This window comes from Elephas maximus, chromosome 2 (assembly GCF_024166365.1).
Source record: "Elephas maximus indicus isolate mEleMax1 chromosome 2, mEleMax1 primary haplotype, whole genome shotgun sequence".
Taxonomy (NCBI): Eukaryota; Metazoa; Chordata; class Mammalia; order Proboscidea; family Elephantidae; genus Elephas; species Elephas maximus.
In genome coordinates this window covers 118688390-118710967 of record NC_064820.1, presented here as the reverse complement: position 1 = coordinate 118710967, position 22578 = coordinate 118688390, and the positions used below count along the sequence as shown (strand labels likewise).

The following is a 22578-nucleotide window of genomic DNA, read 5'->3' as shown; positions in this document are numbered from 1 at the left end:
GCGGGGAGAATTAGGTGGCTCTTGGGCTGTCTTTTAGGGTCCTTATGAGTTGGAATCGACTCGATAGGAATGAGTTTTTTGGGGGGGGGTGCTGTGAGAGGTTGGAGCCATTAGCACAGTGTATTCACAGAGCCTCCTGTGCTCAGTGGTGGCTGGTAGGGAGGACTAGTAGCTGTACTCTGGACTCCATGTTCCTTTTTGTAGCCATGGACCTCATATAGCCTTGAAGTCTGTGCTTGCTAGGGGATGCTCTCAGGAAACATCTCTTTGCTTCATCCAACTTTGTAGAAAATACTCAGAAAAGTGTTGAAATTGTTTTACACTGGTTGCTAGTTGCCATAGTCTCTCCAGAACAATTAGGTGGGAGATGATTTCATCCAAAGCCTTCATTTGTTGTTGTTCAGTGCTGTCTAGTCGGTTTCAACTCATAGCAACCCTATAGGACTGAGTAGATCTGCCCTATAGGGTTTCCAAGGAGCGCCTGGTGGATTTGAACTGCCAGCCTTTTGGTTAGCAGCCATAGCTCTTAACCACTAAGCCTCCAGGGCTCCAAGCCTTCATTTATTAGATTAGAAAACTAGGGCCCTAAGAAGTGCCCACCATCATGCCTACAGTTTGTTATGGAGCTGTGTCTCTTGCTTAGATTTCCTAACCTTTCTACCCTTTCTACTACGAATGTACAGCCTCCTAGGAGAGCAATGACAGGCCATTGTCACACAGTAATAGCTAATTTTTACAACTAACACTAACAACTTACCTTGAACCAAGCCCTACATCTAATTCTCCTAACAACCCCATGTTATGTAGGCACTATCATTATCCCCATTTTACAAACGTGGAAACTGAGGATTAGGGAGGCTAAATAACTTTGACTGAAGTAACATACTTACAAAGTGGCAGATCTGGGAACTGAATCCTACTCCACAAGCCTCACTCCTAGTCAGTATTTTATGTCTCATCATTCACTATTATACGTGTTATGGTTTGCCCATCCTCCTTTTTTCTTTAACAGAATCAAAGAATTGAGTGGGTTAGTTTTTATTCCCCCTGCTAAATATATATTTCTGTATGCCAGCACCTGCTTTGCTCAGACACCTACCTAGCTTGGATGTTGCAAACATCTGTTTAGGTCCTTTTCATTTATTTGAGATTCTCCCTGTTCCTGTTTATCCCTTGGCTATTCCCACTTCTGGGAAATAATGCAAGAAAAGAGATGGATAAAAATACAAGTGTGAGGCACTGCGTTTTCACATTTTATTCTGATTTCAGGAATTGCTGGTATTATCTGGGAATGACACCTGCTTCCTCTTCGTTTGTAAGAAAGCAGAGGAGTGGCTTTAGAGGCACCTGCATTTGTGGGATTCTTCGGTAGCCACCCCAATTTGCTGTAGCTCAGAGAGAACTGTACCAAAGTCATCTTTGGGATAAAACTTGGAGAAGGTGGAGTAGGCAGGCACACATCCAATATGCCTGCTCTTTCTTAAAGTCTCTTTAGAGATGGGGACCCTCTGACAAGCATGGAAGAAGGCATCTCAGATGCACACTTGAACTGCTCTTGGCACTGAATGGCATTTGCTCAACAAACAGTGAATCCTTCCTGTGTTCCAGACACGTGCTAGATGCCATTAAGGAAATCACACTCTCTTAGGGAGACTGAGTGGGTGAACAGAAACTTGCAACGCTATGTACATGGGGAGCATGTGCAGGCTGCTATGGGAACCCAGAAGAGAGGCGTGGGCATCCCCAGAAGCCTCCTTCCAAGAGATGTCAAGGAGACTGAAGCAACCATTTTCCTTCAGAGAAGCTGAACAGCCATACCATTGGAAGATTGATTCCTTTTTATTCTTGGAAAAGACAGGGTCACATTTTGATCATGCAGAGGTGTTCGTATGCAGAGTTGGGGACCTCTCGAACACACTACAGGAAAGTTGGTATGATAAGGTACTAAATCCATTCCCCCAGCCTTGTCACAATTAATAAAGTTACACTCTTTTGTTTCCCTGCCACTCTGAAATAGTACAGGACTGCCTCTGAATTGTTTCCATGATGTGCTGTTTTGTTCCTTTGAGTACTCCATACTTTAGGTGCCAATTCACCTTTCCCTCTCATAAAGAAGAGTCAGAAAAAAGAAGAAGAGGAATGGCGGAACAATGGAAAAACCAGCATGTTGAAAAGGTCATGGTACCACAGCATACCATTTTAATTTCTAAATGCTTTAGGCATTGTAAGTCTTTTTGACATTCCATTCTACTGGCAAATACTAAAAAGGGGCGGGAAAGGGCACAAATTATTTCATCTGCTTATAGAACATGAGGATGGCAGTAGGAAATGGTGCCCAATTAATCCATTCTTTCTGCAGCATTTCCATTTCAGGTCCTGTTTTGGACTTGCCTTTCTGTGAGAAAAAGTAACAGCTATGACCTAGGCATCTCACTGAACAAGCTAATATTTTAACTTTCTCTTCTTCTTTTATGTTTTACTAGTTCACATCCAGTTTGTGTTTAGTGACTGATTTACTTTCAAGAAATGTTCATCCAGAAGTCTGGTAATTACTATTCACTCAGTTGACACATTACAAAATGCTTGTGACAGACACTGTTGATGAACTTATCCAACCTCCTTCTCTTCCTCACTCTCTCCCACTTTAGAGGCTGAAAAGCCAAATACTTGTCCAACCTCCCTTGCAGATAGGAATAATCATGTCATCCAGGTCTGGACTGTAAGGCGTAAGTGCAAGTCTGCTGAGAGAGCTTTGAGAAGAGGGGAACAGGTGAAACTGATACATATTTCTCCCTCCTTCCTGCCTAGAATTTGGGGATGATATCTAGAGATCCAGCAGTCATGTCGTGACCAAGAAGCAATTAGCTGACTTGCTTAGGAAGTTGCAATGGAGGATAAAAGGATCCTGGGACATTGATGATGAATGGAACTGCTACACCTGCATCCCTACCTATAGATGTCTTGTGTGACAAAGAAAAGGACCTCGAGTTTGTTTAAGATATTAGAATTTTTATTTTCTGTTACTTGTAGCTGAAAGAATTCCTAACAAAGTGCTTTTATAAACAGTATCTCATTTGATTCTCCTGAAAAATCTGTACAGTATATTTTTATTATGCCTATTTTTTATTTTACTGATAGAAATTCAAAGGAATTTCAGGTAAGATTGCACACTTGGAAAATGTGGGCCCACACTTAGGTCCCAGGAAACCAAAAATCTCTGTGTTTTTTCCACCATTCCCTTGTCCCTATCTGGAATAAGAATTTGAACTTACATGGGAAAGGAAAACAAATAATGCATTAATGAGTTATTTGATACAGCTATTGAGTGATTTCCCAGCTCTTCGCTCTTTCTTAAATTACTAAGGTATTAGTCAGTGGACCATGTCTCCATTTCTTTTACTTCGGTGTCATATTTGCATATTTTTCCTGCACAGCCAATGAACTTGGGGTTAAATTAGAATTAGGACTATCCACAGTGTCTCTGAAAAACGTCAATGAACCTTTCTCATAACCAGGAAGATGGACAATATATGAATATACCTTTTGGAATTGAAGGTAGAATCTTTTGTTGTTGTTGCTTTTTTTTTTTTTTTTTTGGTCTTTTTAACTTAAAGATGAGCATTAGTTAATCATCCTATAGCAGACATTATTGGTGGCCCACCCAAGATCTTCTACCCCCTTTCCCTTGCTTGTAGAGCCCTGGTTTTATTTGGGTGTCCCTCCCAAAGAGAAGGATCATATCCCTACCTCTAGGAATAAATCATGATTTGTTAAAGCCAATCATAGTGGTCCATTTCCTTTACCAGTGATTGGCCTAGTTCTGTCTATTTGAGCGTTTTTTAATCTTGATTTGTTTTTGTGGTTTCCCTGTCTGGGTTAACATCTGATTGCTCTGTCCAGTGTTCTAGCCTTGGGTTGATACCTGATATTATTGATTTTCTAACCAAAGAACTCCATTTTTAGTACTTCTTGTAGTTTTGGTTTGGTTTTTATGAATCCTCTAAGCTTCTGTTTATCTGGAAATGTCCTAATTTCATCTTCATATTTGAGAGACAGTTTTGCTGGATATATAATTATTGGCTGGCAATTTTTTTCCTTCAATTTCTTAAGTAAGTCATCCCATTGCCTTCTCACCTGCATGGTTTTTGCCAAGTAGTCCGAGGTTATTCTTATTGACTCTCCTTTGTAGGTGACTTTTCATTTATCCCTAGCTGCTCTTAGAATTCTCTCTTTATTTTTGGTTTTGGCAAGTTTGATTATAATATATCTTGGTGACTTTCTTTTTAAAATCTACCTTATGTGGAGTTCAATGAGCATCTTGGATAGATAGCTTCTCATTGCTCAGGATATCAGGGAAGCTTTCTGCCAACAAATCTTCAACAATTATCTCTGTATTTTCTATTATCCCTCCCTGCTGTGGTACTCCAACCACACATAGGTTATTTCTCTTGATAGAATCCCACATGATTCTTAAGGTTTCTTCATTTTTTTTAATTCTTTTATCTGATTTTTCTTCAAATACATTGGCGCCAAGTGGCTTATCTTCAAGATCACTAATTCTGCCTTCCACTTGCTCAATTCTGCTCCTCTGACTTTCTATTGAGTTGTCTAATTCTGTAATTTTATTGTTAATCTTCTGATTTTCTGATTGCTGTCTCTCTGTGGATTCTTACTGCTTATTAAATTTTTCCTTATGTTCTTGAATAACCTTTTAAATTTCTTCAACTGTTTTATCTGTGTGTTCCTTGGCTTGTTCTGCATATTGCCTGATCTCCTTTCTGATGTCTTGAAGAGTTCTATATGTTAATCTTTTGTATTCTGCATCTGGTAATCCCAGGAAGGCACCCTCATCCAGAAGATCCTTTGATTCTCTGTGTTGAGAGCTTGTTGAAGTGATCATGGTCTGTTTCTTTATGCGGTTTGATACCAATTTTTGTCTCTGAGCCAGTTATTATATTAGTTTATTTTATGTTTGCTTACTGTATTCTAGTTTCTTGCTTTGTTTTGTTTTGATTTGCCCGGATGGGTTCCTTGAGTAAGCTAGTTTGATTATTTTTTCCTTTGGAGCTCTGACATCCTGCCACCAGATGGCTAGGGCTGTTATCAGGTATATGAGCTTATGAGTTCATTCACTTTTCTTGTGTGGATTCAGCTCAGGTGTCCAGGTAGCTGGTCATCAAATGTGTGATACAGTTTCTGTCATACAGTCTTAGAGGGGCAGGGATGTTTGCTGTAGGTACCAGTATCTGACTGCAGCAGGGGGTCATGCTTTGAACAAGGCAGGGGGCTGAGAACTGTCCCCCGAGAGACTCAGAGGAAAGTGCATCCCTGTTCCCTAGAACGTACAGATGGGTGCATTCTGCAGATGGACCATGGGTACCCAATGCCTTTGGTTGTAAGGACTGGGAGGTACCAGTTATCCCTGGACCCCTGTCACAGGTGGCTGGGTGACCTGAATGGAGCCACCGGTCCTTATGCCCCTGGTGTGGGTAGGTGAGGACCCTGTTTAATAGGCAGAGTGGTGTCAAATATCAAACACCCACCTCTCCATTGCACAGCTTAAACAGTTGCAGTCTGCCAGCAAGGGCCTATTCTCCCAAAATAGGCCCACACAGGCCCAAGCAGGGGAGAAAGGTATTCAAAGTCCATGGACTGTTTATGCCTGGATGGGAGCCGCTTCTGTCCTGAGCTCCCCCAGTTAGTGGAGCTGGAAAATTATCTTTTCCCCCTGATGTGAATTTATTCCTTCTCCAAGGCCAGGAGCATTGCTCAGAGTGCTCAGATAGGCCTATCTCAGGCCCAGGGATATCAACAGCCACTGAAGCTGGCTTGGGGGTGGGGGGCGCAGAAAAATATACACAGGCACTTAGCTTTTGCCAAGAGCTGGTGCTGGAGGTGCGAATAGGCTGTGCAGCTGGCTGCTTCTCCCTGAGGAAACTCCAGGTAAATGCTACTACCAGCCCACTGCAGCTGCTCCCAGGGATGGTGCCTGAGGGATACCAGCAATTTAGGTCTGGCAACTCCTCTCCACTTCTGAACCACCTCTCTCTCCCCCTGCCACTCAGTCCATTTTCTAATTTTGCCTTCAATGTTCAGGGCTCCTAGTTTGTCATAAATATAATTGTTTCACTTGATTTTTCAGGCCCTTGTAGTAAGAGGGATCACATGAAGCATCTGGCTATTCTGCCATCTTGGTCCCACCTCCCCTAGTTCTGTTTAATAAAACCTAGTTCTGACTAGTAAAACACAAGCGTGGTCTTCTAGAAAAGATGGTTTCCTCTTCCTCTGGACCTTGTCATATCTGGCTGAAAATCTTATCTTGTGAAAAAGAGGAAAGCTAATCATAAGACAAACCCAACTCTCTATGGATAACATGGTGAGAAAACCAAGAGAACCTGGATCCTTGATGGTAATGTTGAATCACTGAATTTAATCCTGGAGCATCCTTACTTTTTGAGTCCTCACTGTGCCAGAATCATAAATTCCTCATTGTTTAAGCAAACTGGATTCAACTGAAGGCATGGTAACTCACTAGATAATTTCCTGATCAAAGGGGAGATTTAGCCCAAATTAGAAGAACAGCATGATGGCCACCCATAACCACAACCTGTTTGGATGCTCCACACAGAGTGGAGAGGCATCTTTCAGGCAAGACCTAGAAAGCCCCAAACACTGGCTCTTTCAGGTGGTCTGAGCATTCATTACTACTCTACTCATTAGCCATGCCCAGATCCAGGGCTAGAGATACTGAGCAAAGACAAATTGAAAAGCTACATCTAATTAACAGGAAATAGAATTTCTTAAAATAGTATTGTCAATGCTGCTAACTGAAATGGGTAGGTTATGGAATGTGCTTCACTTTGCGCACCAGCTTCTAAGCAATTTATCTTTTAAAGAATTAATAGTGCTTTGGTATTCTACCTTCCGAATAACAGTATAGCACAGAGTATAAGAGCCTGGGTTCTGAATGCAGGCTGCCAGGATCCAAATCCCATCCATGCCATTAATCAGATGTGTGACGCTGAGTAAGTTATGGTACTTCTCTGTACCTCAGTTTTCCCATCTGTAAATGATGATAATAAAAAGTGCCTACCTCACAAAACTGTTGTGAGGCTGTAATCATTTTTATGACATAGAAGGCACTAAATACTTGTTAGTTGTTATCATTATTCACTAACTGGATTACAAGCATATTCTCTTTCTTTCTTATCCTCTTGGGTGACAACTAGCCTTATATGCATTAAGCTCTGAATGAATGCTGCTTGAATTTGAAGGGTGTCTATGCCTCTGTCCAGAAAGATTTGACTATAATATGATTACCTTATAATTACGTACTTCATGACAGGAGAAAGTAGTATCCTGAGATTCATTGTGCCATGTTCTATTTTTTATAATTAACTCTGTTACTAATAATAACATTCCTATACTTTAAAAAATGTTTACAATTATAGAATCCATACCATTTGTAACCTGGTAAGATAAATCCTGGATTATCTTAAATTTTCAGGTTATGTAAGTGGTATTTATTTCAGTAAATGGCTCCACAAAATTCCCTTTCTTTAGCTTATATTTCTCTGTAGCTCACTATTGTTGTGATAGCTTTCAGCCACTTGTCTGCTGTAATTTTAAAATTTCCCCTCAAAGTGCAGCCTAGACCCTCACAAGTGCTTTCTCAACAGGATGTCTTTCCTCGACAGTCTAGCATTTTATTATTCTTTGCAAATAATTTAATGTTACTCTTTTGGGAGAATTATCTCTAAATATCCTATAAGATATAAATTTTTTTTTTTTTTATATCCTATAATGATTCTGGAAGGAAAGTTACTACAGTATATCCTGGTTTCCTTTCTTAGTTTTTGAACTGCAGAATTCTATAGCAGAATAAATACTCTTGTTTGTTACAGGCCCCTTATCTGTGGAGAACAGTACTCACACTTTCAGATAAGCCTGTTGGATGTGTTGGTATTTAAATCACAATTATGATGTGAAGAATAATCTCTAACTTTCTTGCTTGGATTTGTTCTTTAATATAGCTTCACTTTATTTTTTCCTTAAGTTCTTAACTATGAGTAAACTCATAAAGACTGAAAATTTTGTCCTGCATAAAAATCCTTTATTCATTCATTCAAAATTTTACAGTTTAGTCTACTACATCAGGGGCTATACTAGGCACTAGAGACACAAAAATGAAAAGAATGTAGCCTCTATTTTTCTATGATTTTGGTAGTTAAGAATAATATTAATAGTAATACTTGTAACCATCTCTAAACTATTAGAATACAGGAGGATGCATAGATAAATATTACTTAAATAAAATGCAAATATTTATTTAAATCACTAGCTTCTACAAGAAACATCTTTTTCTAAATGTCACAAGAAAAAAAGCAAAAGCTAGCCTCTCTTGTGTTTAAGTGTTTCTAAAGAAAAAGCAAGGGCCAATTTAAGAATGACACAAAAAGAAAACAAAATTGGGAAGATCCAGGGTGGTTTTAGCTTTGTGCAAATGGTAGAAATTCCATTCATGATAAAATAGCAAGACTGAAAAGATGCGATAACATTAAAATCATGCAACAAACACAACTTGTTCATGTCAACTTGTTCATGACAGGCGAAATGGGGTCATGAATGTTGCAAAGATAATTTTTTTTTTTAATTGAAGGGAGAGAAAAAAACAGCAACATGTTCCATACGACAGAAGGGAAAAGGCTAAGAAGGACTGAGAGATTCAGCAGATAACAGGTACCGTGAGACTGCCTTTGAGAGCCTAGCACATTCATTAAAAATCATCGTCCTGGCCACAAGACAAACTGGCTACAGGCATAGCTTTAACCCTTGAGCTCTAGAAGGGGGCAGCCCCAAGGCATCTGGTCCTAAATAAAGGGAGAGAATAAGATGGAGATGATGACGAAGAATGGCTAGCCCATAAGGCACCTACTATGTGTCAGGTGCTGAGCTCAGTGCTTCCTTATCATTTCATTTCATCCTCTGAATGATCCTCTGTGACTATTGATGCTGCTGCTGTTAGATGCTGTTGAGTCAATTTCAACTCAGTGACCCCATGCACAACAGAAAGAAACATGGCCTGGTCCTGCGCCATCCTCACAATCATTGCTATTTTTGAGCCCATTGTTGCAATCACTGTGTCAATCCATCTGGCCAAGGGTTGTCTTGGTCATCTAGTGCTGCTATAACAGAAATACCACAAGTGGGTGGCTTTAGCAAAGAGAATTTTACTCTCTCACAGTCCAGTAGGCTAGAAGTCCAAATTCCAGGTGCCGGCTCCAGGGGAAGCCTTTCTTTCTCTGCCAGCTCTGGAGGAAGGTTCTTGTGATGCATCAGTCTTCTCTTGGTTTGGGAGCATCTTGGCACAGGAACCTCAGGACAGAAGGACATGCTCTGCTCCCAGCACTGCTTTCCTGGTGGTATGAGTTCCCCGTGTCTCTCTGCTCACGTCTACCTTTTATACCTCAAAAGAGATTGGCTTGAGACACTATCTAATCTTGTAGCTCTCATCAATATAACTGCCACTAATGCATCTCATTACATCATAGGATAGGATTACAACGAATAGGGAAATCACATCAGATGGCAAAATGGTAGACAATCATACTATCCTGGGAATCATGACCTAGCCAAGTTGACAAATATTTTTAGGGGACATAATTCAATCCATGACAAGGGTCTTCCTTTTTTTTTTTTTGCTGACCATTTACTTTACCAAGCATGATGTCCTTCTCCAAGGACTGGCCCTTCCTGATAACATGTCCAAAGTAAGTGAGACGAAATTTCACTATCCTTGCTTCTAAGGAGCATTCTGGCTGTACTTCCTGTGACTATTACTACTAAAGTTTTGCCTTTAAGAAAACCAGGAGAAGAGAGGAGATAAGATGTGACATCAGGTCACTAATGAATCACAACTTGTGGTTTGGAAACGCTTAGAGTTCCTCTCACTTATCTTCTTTCAGTGTCTCCTTCCGAGCTTCTTCATCCCTTTTTCTTATCTCTCTTATGAATCTGCATCTTGCCAACATGAAAATACGCTCAATATCATTAGTCATTAGGGAATGCAAATCAAAACCACAATGAGATAATGCTTCATACTCACTAAGATGGCTATGATTAAAAACAAAACAAAACAACAGGTGTTGGGGAGGATATGGAGAAATAGGAACCCTTTAACCCTGGTGTCCTAGTGAAGAGCTATATCTGCTAACCAAAAAGTCGGCAGTTCCAACCCCCCAGGTGCTCCTTGGAAACTCTATGGGGACATTTCTACTCTGTCCTATAGGGTCGCTATGAGTCAGAATCGACTCAATGGCAACGGATTTTATCCATTGCTGGTGGAATTCAAAAACGGTACAGTCACTGTGGGAAACAGTTTGGCAGTTTCTTGAAAGTTAAACATGGAATTACCATATGATCCAGCAATTCCATTCTAGGTATATACCCAACAGACTTGAAAGCAGGAATGCAAAACAGATACTTGTATGTATGCCAGTGTCCACTGCAGTGCTATTCACAATAGCCAAAAGGTGGAAACAGCCTATATGTCCGTTATCAGGTGCATGGATAAATAATATGTAGTACATAATACAATGGAGTATTACTTGGCCATAAAGTACATGCTATGGTATGAACCTTGAAAACATTATGTTAAATGAAATGGGTCAGTCACAAAAGGACAACTATTGTATGAGCTCACCTGTATGAAATATGTTAAGTAGGCAAATATATACAGACCAAAGTTTATTAGTGGTTACCAGGGGATAGTAAGGTGCTCTGGTGGTGCACTGGTTAAGTGCTTGGCTACTAACTGAAAAGTTAGTGGTTCAAATCCACCAGTGCCTCTGTGAGAGAAAAGAGCTGGCAATCTGCTCCCATAAAGATTAAAGCCTTGAAAACCCTATGGGGCAGTTTACTCTGTTACAGGGGTTGTTATGAGTTGAAATTGACTCACTGATACCCAACACCAACAACAGAGAAGGGTAGGAGGGCGGGAAAAAGGAGGACTCAATGCTTGGGGAGGGGGGGACACTGAGCTTTAGTTAAGTGTGATGGAAAATTTTGGAAATGAACAACAGTGATGGTTGAACAGCATGATAAACATGACTAAAGTCACTGAACTGTACATGTATATATATTTACTACAATCAAATAAAAATGCTGCATCCTGTTAACCCACTTACAGGCTCAGCCAGAGTCATTAAGGGGGTGTTTAGGGCATACAACAGACCTCTCTGGCTGTAGGAATTTTTCTCTTCCTGTACAATAAGGAAATAAATTCTAAAGTCCTGTTGAAGCGATATTCATGCAAAATAACTGCAAAGAGAACCGGTATTATTTAGGGGCTGATCACCCAGTCTGTGGATTAAGAGTTGTTGATAAAAGCTTGTCAACACTATTACTTTGAATTCACAGAGACCCTTTTATCTGAAAGGGCTTTGTAGTTATGAGATGAATGATTGCCCAGATTTTTGGCAAACTGTATGCTAGAGTTGAGAAAATAAATTACAGTGATAGATTTCTATATCATATTTTATTTGTGAACTGTTTATAATAATTCCTATTTTCCATCCTGTATTTTTCTAACTATAAAGGTAGCGTTTAAAATACTGTAGTCCTTCTTTTAGTTATTCATTTGGCAATATGTTTTTGCCCATTTTAAGTTTATATAAATTGATAAAAATGATAACAACTAATGTTTGTATAGCACTTTTAATTTTACGGTTCTCTTCCCCAGCCAGATGAGAATATTGATTCATTTTTCAGATAAGAAAACTAAGGATGTGGGAGTGATGGATGACATACCCAGGCTCATCCCGAGAATAAAAGTCAACTGCTTATCATAAGCTCTTTCTCCTGCCCTGCACTGCCTTTGATTCCAAGTACATGATACACTCCTTAGATTGTGAATTGACTTCCCAAGTCAGGGATGCTGCCTGGAAATAGATAGGTGTTCAAAATTATTTGTTGAATGACTAAGTAAATAAATAGAAGAACGTTTTTATTTGTTTCCTTTAGCTTGTTTCCATATTTTATATCAAGAGTACCTTCCTGTCATGACTAGCGGCCTACTTGTATAGAAAGAAAATGAGGTCCAGAGAGGTTAATTAAGTGCCTAGAGTCCTACTGGTGATTTACTGGCAAAACAAGAAACACTGAGCTCCAATTCCATGTCCTCTGAGTAGATTTTTGCCTTCCTCTGGTTTTTCTGGGTGAAGTGTCAGCCACCTTCTAATCTGCTCTATTTTTTAGTGCATCAGTCTCCTGGTCATAGGTAACTAGGAAATGCTTTCTTTCCAATATGCCTATCCACAAACACAGGTTGTGAACCGGCATGACACATACTACATAAAAAGATCGTGTTTGTTGTTGAATATTTCCCATTTGGGCCTCAACAATGGTATCTTGTTGAAAATGTAACAGAATGTCATCGAAAACGGTGGCTGACAGTCAAGTTTCAAGAAATCCCTCTATTCTAAATATTGCTTACATGCTATGAGGAAAAGAACTGCTTATGGATATTTTTAAGTAAAGCTCAACAATGACACATGATTGTATACAGGTGGTGGCAACATACTTTGAAGTATAAGACATTATTTGGCTTTATGTACAAAAACTTGGAGGGAAAGGGTAGTAAATTTCCTAGTTTAAAAAAAATCTCCAGCTCTATGAGACACAAGAAATCACACTTTAGTAGTAACAACAGGAAAAAAACGGATATTTTTCATAAGTTGGAAGTAAAATCTTATTTTAATGGAGTAAGTGGTGATCAAGATGATGCAAATTAACGTTCTATAAAATGAGGAGTTGGAAATTTAAAAAATAACATTTTACTTACGTAAAGACGAAATGTAATAAATTTAGCGTTCCTCCTTTTTTCCTTTTCCTTAGTGAATTAGAACTTAGAAGCAGAATAAAAATGACAGAAGTCACCTATGCTCATTCATTGCTTCTGTGCCAGCCAGTCACTTTCATTACCATGTAACTGATACTTCCATTACAAATCCTATAAAAATGGAATTTTATTTCTTTATCAAAGGAAGTTGATCTCATTTTCTACCTCGGAGAGAATCCAATGCAAAATAGAGCCAGCATAATTACATACGTATTTTTATAGCTTCAATATCATAATATTTTGATTTTGCTTTACATCACATGCTTTCCCAGCTGGTGGGCAGCTTCTGTTTTAGCTTCGTGGGTTATATTAGTAACGGGGGAAAGAGATATCATACACATTGTGAAGCTAATGAGACCAACATTCTGGTGGTGTTTGAGGATATGATAATACATCTGTTTGATAGTCTTTGACTTGCTTTGTTATAAGTCCTAGTCCTCCAGACACAGTGGCACTTATAATTATTTATAGTATACCAGGGCTCAGGCAACAGCAGCAAAGCATAAGGGCAAGGTGAGTAGCCAGGAAAAGAGAAAGACTTAGGAAGGAATGATGGAAGGTAGACACCCAGAGATGAGCCAAACCAGATGCCAGGGAGCAGATGACAAGAAGCCTAGAAGACAGCAACCAAGAACACCTGGGGTGCCAGAGCCCTATCCTCAACAGTTAGAACAGGTTTAAGAGATGAGGCAATTTTCCTTTTCAGCTTTAGGAGCCATCAAATCTCAAGGGAGCTAATTCTTCAAACCAGTGCTTCAGAAATCCCCTGGAAATCTTGTTTAAAAAATGCAGATTCTGGTTCAAGAGGTCTGAGGTGGAGCCTAAGATTCTACATTTCTAAAATCTCCATGATGATACCGACGCTGCTGGTGTCCACCACTACCACCACCAGTTGACGGCTAGTCGATTGTGACTCATGGCAACCCCATGTGTGCCAAAGCAGAACTGTGCACCACAGAGTTTTCAATGGCTGATTTTTCAGAAGTAGATTGAGAGACCTTTCTTCCAAGGCATGTCTGTGTAGACTTGTTTAACGGCTGTTATAGAGACCATATATTGCAGAGCAAACTTATACTCAAGGAGAGCCAAAGAAGTAGAAAGTATAGGCTGGAGTGAGGAGCATGAGATTGGGGAGCAGATTTAGTTCCTAACAAAGGCAGAATCTGCAAATTTAACGTATTTAGTTGAAAAAGCAAAATTTGTTGGTAGCTGCTGAATAATTAGAATATTGACTTGCCACATTTTTTAATTATATCAACAAAGAAGAAAACTCAGTCCTAGAAATATTTACTTAACAACCCAAAATATAAAACTATGTCATAGAAAGAAGCCTGGAAACTAGGTCTCCTAGTTGTCAGGAAGAGCCTTTCCACCTCACTGCCCTCAGCTCACGTAAATAAATGGAGCAATCAATAAAACAACCCTTCCCAAACTGGTGTTCACCAGAACCTGACTCAGTGTTTTGTTAATAAGAACTGCAAAGAATTCAAAGTTAACTAAGTTTTAAACACTTCAAATTCTCGATACACATTAACATAACAAAAAATTAGGAAAATCTGTAAAAAAAAGAACCAAAGCTTTGACAAAACAATCTTGTTAAATATGTTAACCAACAGTTCCCCAATTTTTATAGCATAGAACACTTTTTCTACCATATTCCTCTTAGCAGCCTGCAGAATACCACTTTAGGAAATACTGGCTGAGAGAATCGAATTCTTTGCAACTGACGAAATTCATGCCAACAAAACAGCTGTTTCAAAGTTAAATTTTATTGTACTTTATTTAAGTTATCCAGGAGACTTCATGGGTTGTTTGTTGTTATTTCCTCAATGCAGGAAAGAAGATGCCCTCTGGGACGATAGAGTGAATTTAAAGGCCTATCGTGAAAGTGAAGTAAGAGATCAGTTAGAGTGACATGGGGTAAAACGGAATGGAGCAAAACTGATGAGTTTTGAGAAAAAGAAACGAGAAGAGGGAAATCAAATATTCAAGGCCTATGCATGTCGTTAAAGCCTTTCTTCAGAAAGTCCCAATGAGTATAAAGAAAGATTTTTGAGATTCGCTGTACTTTGTATCATTGGTGAAGAAAAACTACTGCACGACGTTTTCAGTTACCTTCCACATCTTGTTGCACTGCCCTGGGCTTCCAGGGACACTTGGGCAGGTACAATGGCACCACCCAGAGGGCTCTATGCACACTGTGGATGTGATAGATTTGTGCAATATTTGGGAGAATTTTTTGGGGGTAAAATGCCAATAAAATTAGTAATGTATTACAATAGTTTGCAAACAGATGGAAGTAAAGAGTCACAAGAAAGCAGTGCCTTTTTCTAAGCCACCAATGACAATATATGAGTTAGCAATGGCCCTGGAACCTTTCTTACTACCTGTAAAGATCAGAACGCCTATCAACCAGGAAAATTGTCTGATACCACCATCTGACACAAGGATGACAAAAGATGTCACAAGAAAAATAACTTTGCTCCAGCTGGCAATCTCTCACTTTGTCTGGAGGCCTGTGCCTGTGCCCCTCCCCCTCTTGCTTTGAGGAACAAGAATCTAAACAAACATGAAGAATAAGTCTCCCATTATAGGACACTCATGAATCCCTTCAAAAATATTTATTCTAGGTCTATTAATAAGAGATGCTGTGCTAGAAAACAGAAGTAGTTCATATAGAGACTTGAGTTTTAAATGTCATTTTCACATACAAAGACACCACATTTCGAAATGTTAAAGGAAAGAATTTCCAGCACACAAACCAGATTGCTCATTCATAAGAAAAACACTAAAATTAAATCAGTACTTACCCAGACATTGTTTTAGCTGCTGACAACATAGCAGGAACAAAATGGTTACAGCCCTGCCTCCATGGTTCTGACGATTTAGTAGAGAAGACAGACTTTAAACAGAATGTCTCACAAAATAACAATGTAACTCCAATTATTAAAAAAAAAAAAAAAAACCTTAAGAAGTAAAACTACAATGTGCTGTAAGAGCTTATAATAGAAGGTCCCAGTCAAGGCTGAGGGGTTAGGGAAGCCCTTCCTAAAAAAAAAAAAAAAAAAAAAGAAGGTACTTTATACCAAGGGAGAATGAGAGGCAGTTAGATAGAAAACGCATGGGGAGTAGAGCTCCAGGCACTAAAGACAATGTATATAAATGTCTTCAGGCAGAAAAGAGTTTAGTTTAGAAACAAGGGCTCAAACTTCTTTTGTATTGGCCATATGACAAACACAGAGCTGACAATGTAGCAAGTGACATGCTGGGCAGCATCCCTTTGTCACCTCAGATGCTCTCTCTACCCTTCTCCTTGCTCTTTGCTCTGGGAGGCTGAACTACATGGTTACTTCGACAGGTTTCCAAGTCCTCTGGGTTCTTGTTGGGTTTGCCAATGGGGAGCAACAGTAAGAAATCTAAGGGAGGGAGAAGAACACGATCAGGGAATTTATTCCCTATTCCTGCCCCATGAAATTGCCTTGAACTTGTGGTGGTGCGTCCCTGCTTCTCGCATGGTTGTCAGTCTTATACAGCTCTCTTTTCTTTGAGGACTAAGGATGGAGAAGCCCTGCTCACAGCAGCCCTGGAATCCTGTGCTATCCCTTGAATTCCGTTATACCCCACCCCACCCACATCATTGTAATTAGCCCTCCGTAACAAACCCTCCTCGAATTATCCTAATTTGCATGTACTATTTTTTTTCTGTTGGGACTCCAGCTGTTACAGTGTTCGATTAATGTTTAGGAGGAAATTATGGTCCACATATGCATTCAGATTTTAATTTTTTATGGATAACCCACTAAGTGCATTTACCAGGAAGATATAAACATCAACCCATTTTTCCTTGAGTGTTTTAATTTCCTTTCTACTAAGAGTGAACATATTTGTGATAAGCCTAGATTTTGCAATTAAAAACTCTTTCAATTTTGCTTCAGTTCTTAGTTTGCTTTCAGTTCATTGAATGCCAAGTCATTTTCATGTCTACATTAAAATTTTAGGGTTTTCTTAAAGTTTTACTTCATGTAAGAGCAATTTATCTGATATAAAGAGGCAATTCACTGATGAAAAATTGCTCAACCTAACTGGCAACAAAGATGTGCATACATCAAAATAATAACATTGGCCAAAATGCTTTTAAATTTTAATATTTACTGTTACTTGGTGATGGTGCAGGGAAACCTAATCAACTACTATGCTGGTGCTAGAATACTTCAACGAAACATTTCTACATAGTTTGGCAATCAAAACTTCCAGTTAAACTGAACCATCAATTTCGCTTCTAGAAACTTAATCTTAGGAGATAATCAGAGATGTATCCACAGATGGATATCGTCACAGCGTTGTTTATAATAGCTCTTCTGCCCTGTAAGGAACAACATTATGGTCACTATGGTACATGCCTATGATAGAATCCTATGCATTCATTAAAAGCATTGCTACCAGAGGGTAGTCTCAATCCTGGCGTACAGAGATCAGCTGGGAAACTTTAAAAAAAAAAAAAAAAAAATACACGCTCCTGAATCCCTCCGAGGAGAGTCAAATCAGTGGGCCTAGAGTGAAATCTGGATTTCTCTATTTTTAAAAATTCATGTAATTCTGTTGAGAATTGAAAACCATTAAATATAGAATGATATATCATGACTTGGAAAAATGTTCAAGACAGAAGGAACGGTAAAGGTGGACAGCTTGTTACAGTGTAGTAAAACCTTCTTAAATACAGGCCAAGAAAATAAAGTGTTAAGAATAACCCCAGACTGATAAGTTTTTATCTCTGAGTAATCAGTTCATGAACAACTTTTATTTTCTTTTTTTGTCCCTTCTTGTATTTTCTAAGTTTTTTGAATAGTAAAATGTATTCTTTTTCATTTAAAAAAAATAATAGAAAGCTTCTCTTCTTAAAGTTAATTTTGTCTTTCATTCTTCCTCAAATAAACCGTGGTGGTGTAACGGTTAAACTCTCGGCTGCTAACTGAAAGGTTAGCAGTTCGAACCCACTCAGTGGCTGCAGGAGAAAGATCAGGTGATCTGCTGCCATGAAGATTACAAACTAGAAAACCCTATGGAGCAGCTCTACTATGTCACGTGGGGTTGTTATGAGTGGGGATCGACTCAATGACACCCAACAACAACAACGATGCTTCCTCAAGACCTTCTTAAGTGAGACTCATTCCTATCCCTGTATCCAATTCTTATAATGTATTTTAAACTAGTTACAGAACACTACTACCTGTTTTAAGGACATTTAAAGCTTAATTCCAAAATTTGCTTTTTGTTTTGTAACAAAGCAAATTTTATTTAAATGGGACGCTGTAAATTTTTATCTGTTGGTCCCTCTTCAGTAGCAACACAAATGTGACTGAACAAGAAGTACTTCAGCTCTTTTTCTTTTTCTGAGAGCCTTGCATTCAGCAAGGAAATAAACTCTTCCTTAGATACACATTAAACAGACAAAATAAAGACCAAAGGAAATGTAGTCATTACAAATGTTAGAATGTACGCTCCAATAACGTATTACTAACTTACAAGCTGCCTTTCCTATAAAAGAAATAAAAATTACTACGAGGTTGTCTATTTACATGAATTAATTCTATCTAGCTGATGCCACTTATCATTTTAGATAACAACATTTTAAAATGGAAATAACCTCACTGTTCTGTTACCTTGTTAATTGGGAAGGGCTCCTACCTAAGTCTCCTCCTTAGTTTTTTCCAAACAAGTTTTTATTGAAATAATACACATCCATAAACATACACAAATCCTAAATGTACGGCTTAAGTAGTTCTTATGTACCCATCCTTGTAATTATCACACAGATCAAGAAGCAGAACTTGGACAGCACAAAAGAAACAATCCTTGTGTTCCACATCAGACTCCAGCTTTTTGATACTCCCAAAGGTAACCACAGATCAGTCTTAAATGGTGTGCACCGTATATAAATGGAGTTTATATAGTCTGCCCCCACATGCACTCTTTTGTGTCTGTTGTTCCCCCTCAACATTATGTTTGTGAGATGATATTGTTACACATAAGGCGGTCACTTGTTCTTTTTCATTACTGTGTAGTATTTCATTATATAAATATTCTACAATATTTTTATCCGTTCTACTGTTCATGGATATTTGGGTTATCTCCAGGTTTGGACTACTGTGAATAATGCTGCTATTAACTTTTTTACGCAAGTTTATAATATCCATAAGGAGCTCTGGTGGCACAATGGGTAAGCCCTTGGCTACTAACCTAAAGGCCAGTGGTTTGAACCCACCTCCTGGCTTTTCTGGAGAAAAGACCTGGCAATCTACTCCCATAAAGATTACAGGCAAGGAAACCCTATGGACCTTTCTGCTCCCTCATATAGGGTCACTATGATTCAGAATCTTCTCTGTGGTACATAACAACAACATGTTATATATATTTAGGCATTTGTGTTAGGTATATACCTAGGAGTTTAATTTCTGCATCATAGGATATGTGGTAGTTTAGCTTTAGCATATGCTGCAAAATAGTTTTCCAATGGTTGTTAAAGAAGTATATGAACGTTCCGGTTACTCTACACCCTTGCCAGCTCGTCATGTTATCAGTCTTTTTTTAAAATTAGTGAATCTTGTAGCTATATAGTGGTATCTCATTGTTGTTTTAATTTCCCTAGTGATTAATGATGTGATTACTTTCTCAAATATTTATTATCTATACAGATATCCTTTTCTGTGAATTTTGTGTTCTAGGTTTTGCCCATTTTTCTATTAGTTTGTTTTTTTATTTTGATTTTAGGATTTCTTTACATATCCTCTGACAAAGTCTTCTTTGGTTATATGTATTGCAAACATATTCTCCAACTTGGCAAGTTATATTTCATTCTCTTAACGACCTCTTTTAATGAACAGAAGTTCCTAATTTTGACGTGGTTCGATTAATCATTTTTTTTCCTCTAAGGATGGCACTTTTCTGTACTGTTTAAGAAGTTTTTTGCCTCCCCTAGAGTCATAAAGATATTATTTTGTATTATCATACTGAAACTTTAGTATTTTACCCTTCTCATTTACACCAACAACCTACCTTGAATTCATTTCCGTAAAGTATGAGGTAGGGGTAAATTTCCTTTTTCTTTTTTTTTTTTTTCAGAGTTATCCCATTGATTGACCATCTACTTATTGAAAAAAATATTTTTCCTACTGCTTTGCATTGACAATGGTATTAAGTCAGGTGGCCATCTATGTGGGGTTGCCTCTGAACTTTATTCTATTCCATTTACCCGCCCTTGCACGAATATCACATTGTCCTAATTACTGACTTGACGTCAGCTCGTGTAAGTCCTTCAGTTTTGCTCTTTTTCAAGATTGGCCATTTATATTTCCACGTACATTTTCGAACATGCTTGTCAATTTTCATTTTAAAAAAATAATTGAAAAATTAGATTTTGTTTTCGATTGCATTGAATCTGTAGATAAGATGGAGGAACTTTAGTAATGTGTTTTCTAATACTTGAATGTGATATATCTTTTTATTTATTCAAGTCATACTTATGTTTTACAGTGTGAGTGTGTGTGTGAGACAGACAGAGAGAGATAGGAGGTCTTGTACAACATTCATTAGATTTATGCCTAGAAATTTGAATTTTAAGCTGTAAAGGATATTATTTAATTTTATTTTGTTTTCTAATTGTTTATTGATTATAGGTAGAAATACAACTGCTCTAGTGTTCAGAAACTGCCATATTCACTTATTAATCCTATAAATTATTTTGGATTTTTATTATAAAACCATGTTGTCTGTGTATAATGACAATTGTTTTGAAAAGTTGTGTTTTTATATCAGATTGACCAATTAAATTGATTTTTCAAATTCATTGGCAGAAAGTTGCTGATAATATACTAGTGTTTATAATGAATGCAGAATCTATAGTGATAGCCCCATTTCTACAACTGGTATTAGAAAATTTCTGTCCATCTCTCATCAGTCTTGCCATGGTTTTATCAATCTTACTATTTTAAGGAACCAACTGTTACATTTGTTTATTCTAATTATTGTGCATTTTTTACCATATTACCATGGTGCTTTTTTTTTTTTAGTTAAAATTTATTTATTGAAACCTTACACATATATTGTTTGGCTGTAGAATTCTAAAATCTTTTTTTTTTTTTCAAAAAAAATTTTTATCCATATGACATAATAATAATAACGTGGAATACATAAGTCACTCAATCTACTTCCCAAGGTGTCAAAAAGAGAATTATTTACTCATTTGGTAAACATTACCTCATCTGCTTCCTCAGCTTCTTCATCATAATCGTCATCATCATCTTCAATAGCTTCTCCAGTAAAGTATAACACTGATCTTGGGATTACACGCTCATGTAAAAAGTGACCAGCTTCAAAGTCTGCAGCAAGGATAGCTTCAGCAACACCATCCAAATCTCCACTCTCAGGAACTTTGGGAGGGGCAAAAAAAGAAAGAGTCACTGGAAAGTTTTAGTCACAGTACGAACTGTTCCACGTCCCTTGTGTTTTTGCTTCTTCTTAATGGTTTTCAACGTGACATTCTTTCCTTTTGTCCAATCTATCTGGCACCCTGTACAGCCCATAATTTCTGGTCCATCAAAAGAAAAAGGATCAGAATCATCTGGTTCAGACCTTATCCTACATGTCTTTGTCAACACTTCATTTGTGAAATACTCATTTGGTTCAAAGTGAAGCTCTAAGACAAAACTCACAGGCTTGCCAGCATCTGAGAACTTCCCTTTAACGCCTTTCAAGTGCTTCAGAATAGGTTCATCATGTTCCTGAACCACATCGCTGAGCAAGTCAACATTCTTAAAAGCAGTCAACCAAAATTCAGAATTCCTTTGGAATTTTCATTTCCTTCATCATTTTTCTCATCTTCAACCTCGGCATTTTCTTTCAGCTCCTCCAAAACTTCATCTACCTCATCTGGTTTCCATTCACAGTCTTCTGCTGTAGGTTCATAAATTGCAAAGATCATCTCAAATCACTTATCACACAGAAGCTGATAAAGAATAGCATATTTTCTTTGAAGATCATGAAGCTCCTCATAGAATTTGGCTTCTACTGTGTACATTTAACTTGAAGGTTTTTTAAGAGTATTCACTCATCTTTTAACTGTCCTAGGCAAGCTTTCAATGTATCCTCTTGGTGTTTCTACCAGACCATCAAGTCTGTCTTGAAGGGCTGCAAGAATCTTAGGATTTTACATCATCTGAACAGTCAGTTGACACACTTTGATATTTGTTTCTTCACCAGTTTCTTCTTCTATTTCTTCAACATCATCCAAATCTTGAACTAGTTCAGATTGGTCTTTGTTGTCAATGACTGCCATGTCATAAGAACTCCAAATATCGTTGGCTAGAACCTGGAGCCAGGCAGCCAGAGCTGCACAGGAAGTGACTCAGGGTGGCAGAGGTGGGTGGAGCAGTAGGCGGCACTGCCAGCAGAAGGTTTTTGCATTTTAATATTGTATTTCTTTCCTTTTACTTCTTTTGGGTTCTATTTGCTGTCCTTTTTCTTTACTTTTTGAGTTATATAATTGCATCATCAATTTTTTAAATCTCTTTCTTTGACATATATGCCCTAAAAGCTATAAATTTTCATATACATGGCTTTGAGACCAGCTAGGAACAGAAAAGTTCCTAAATGATAAGCTGTGCCAGTTAAAATTTTCTAGAGAA

General features: G+C 38.2%; 1 pseudogene; it reads right to left on the bottom strand.

Annotated features, from left to right (window-relative positions):
• Positions 1-21133: 21133 nt before the first annotated feature.
• On the bottom strand, positions 21134-22244 carry LOC126061371 (nucleosome assembly protein 1-like 1; annotated as a pseudogene).
• Between the last annotated feature and the right edge of the window lie 334 nt (positions 22245-22578).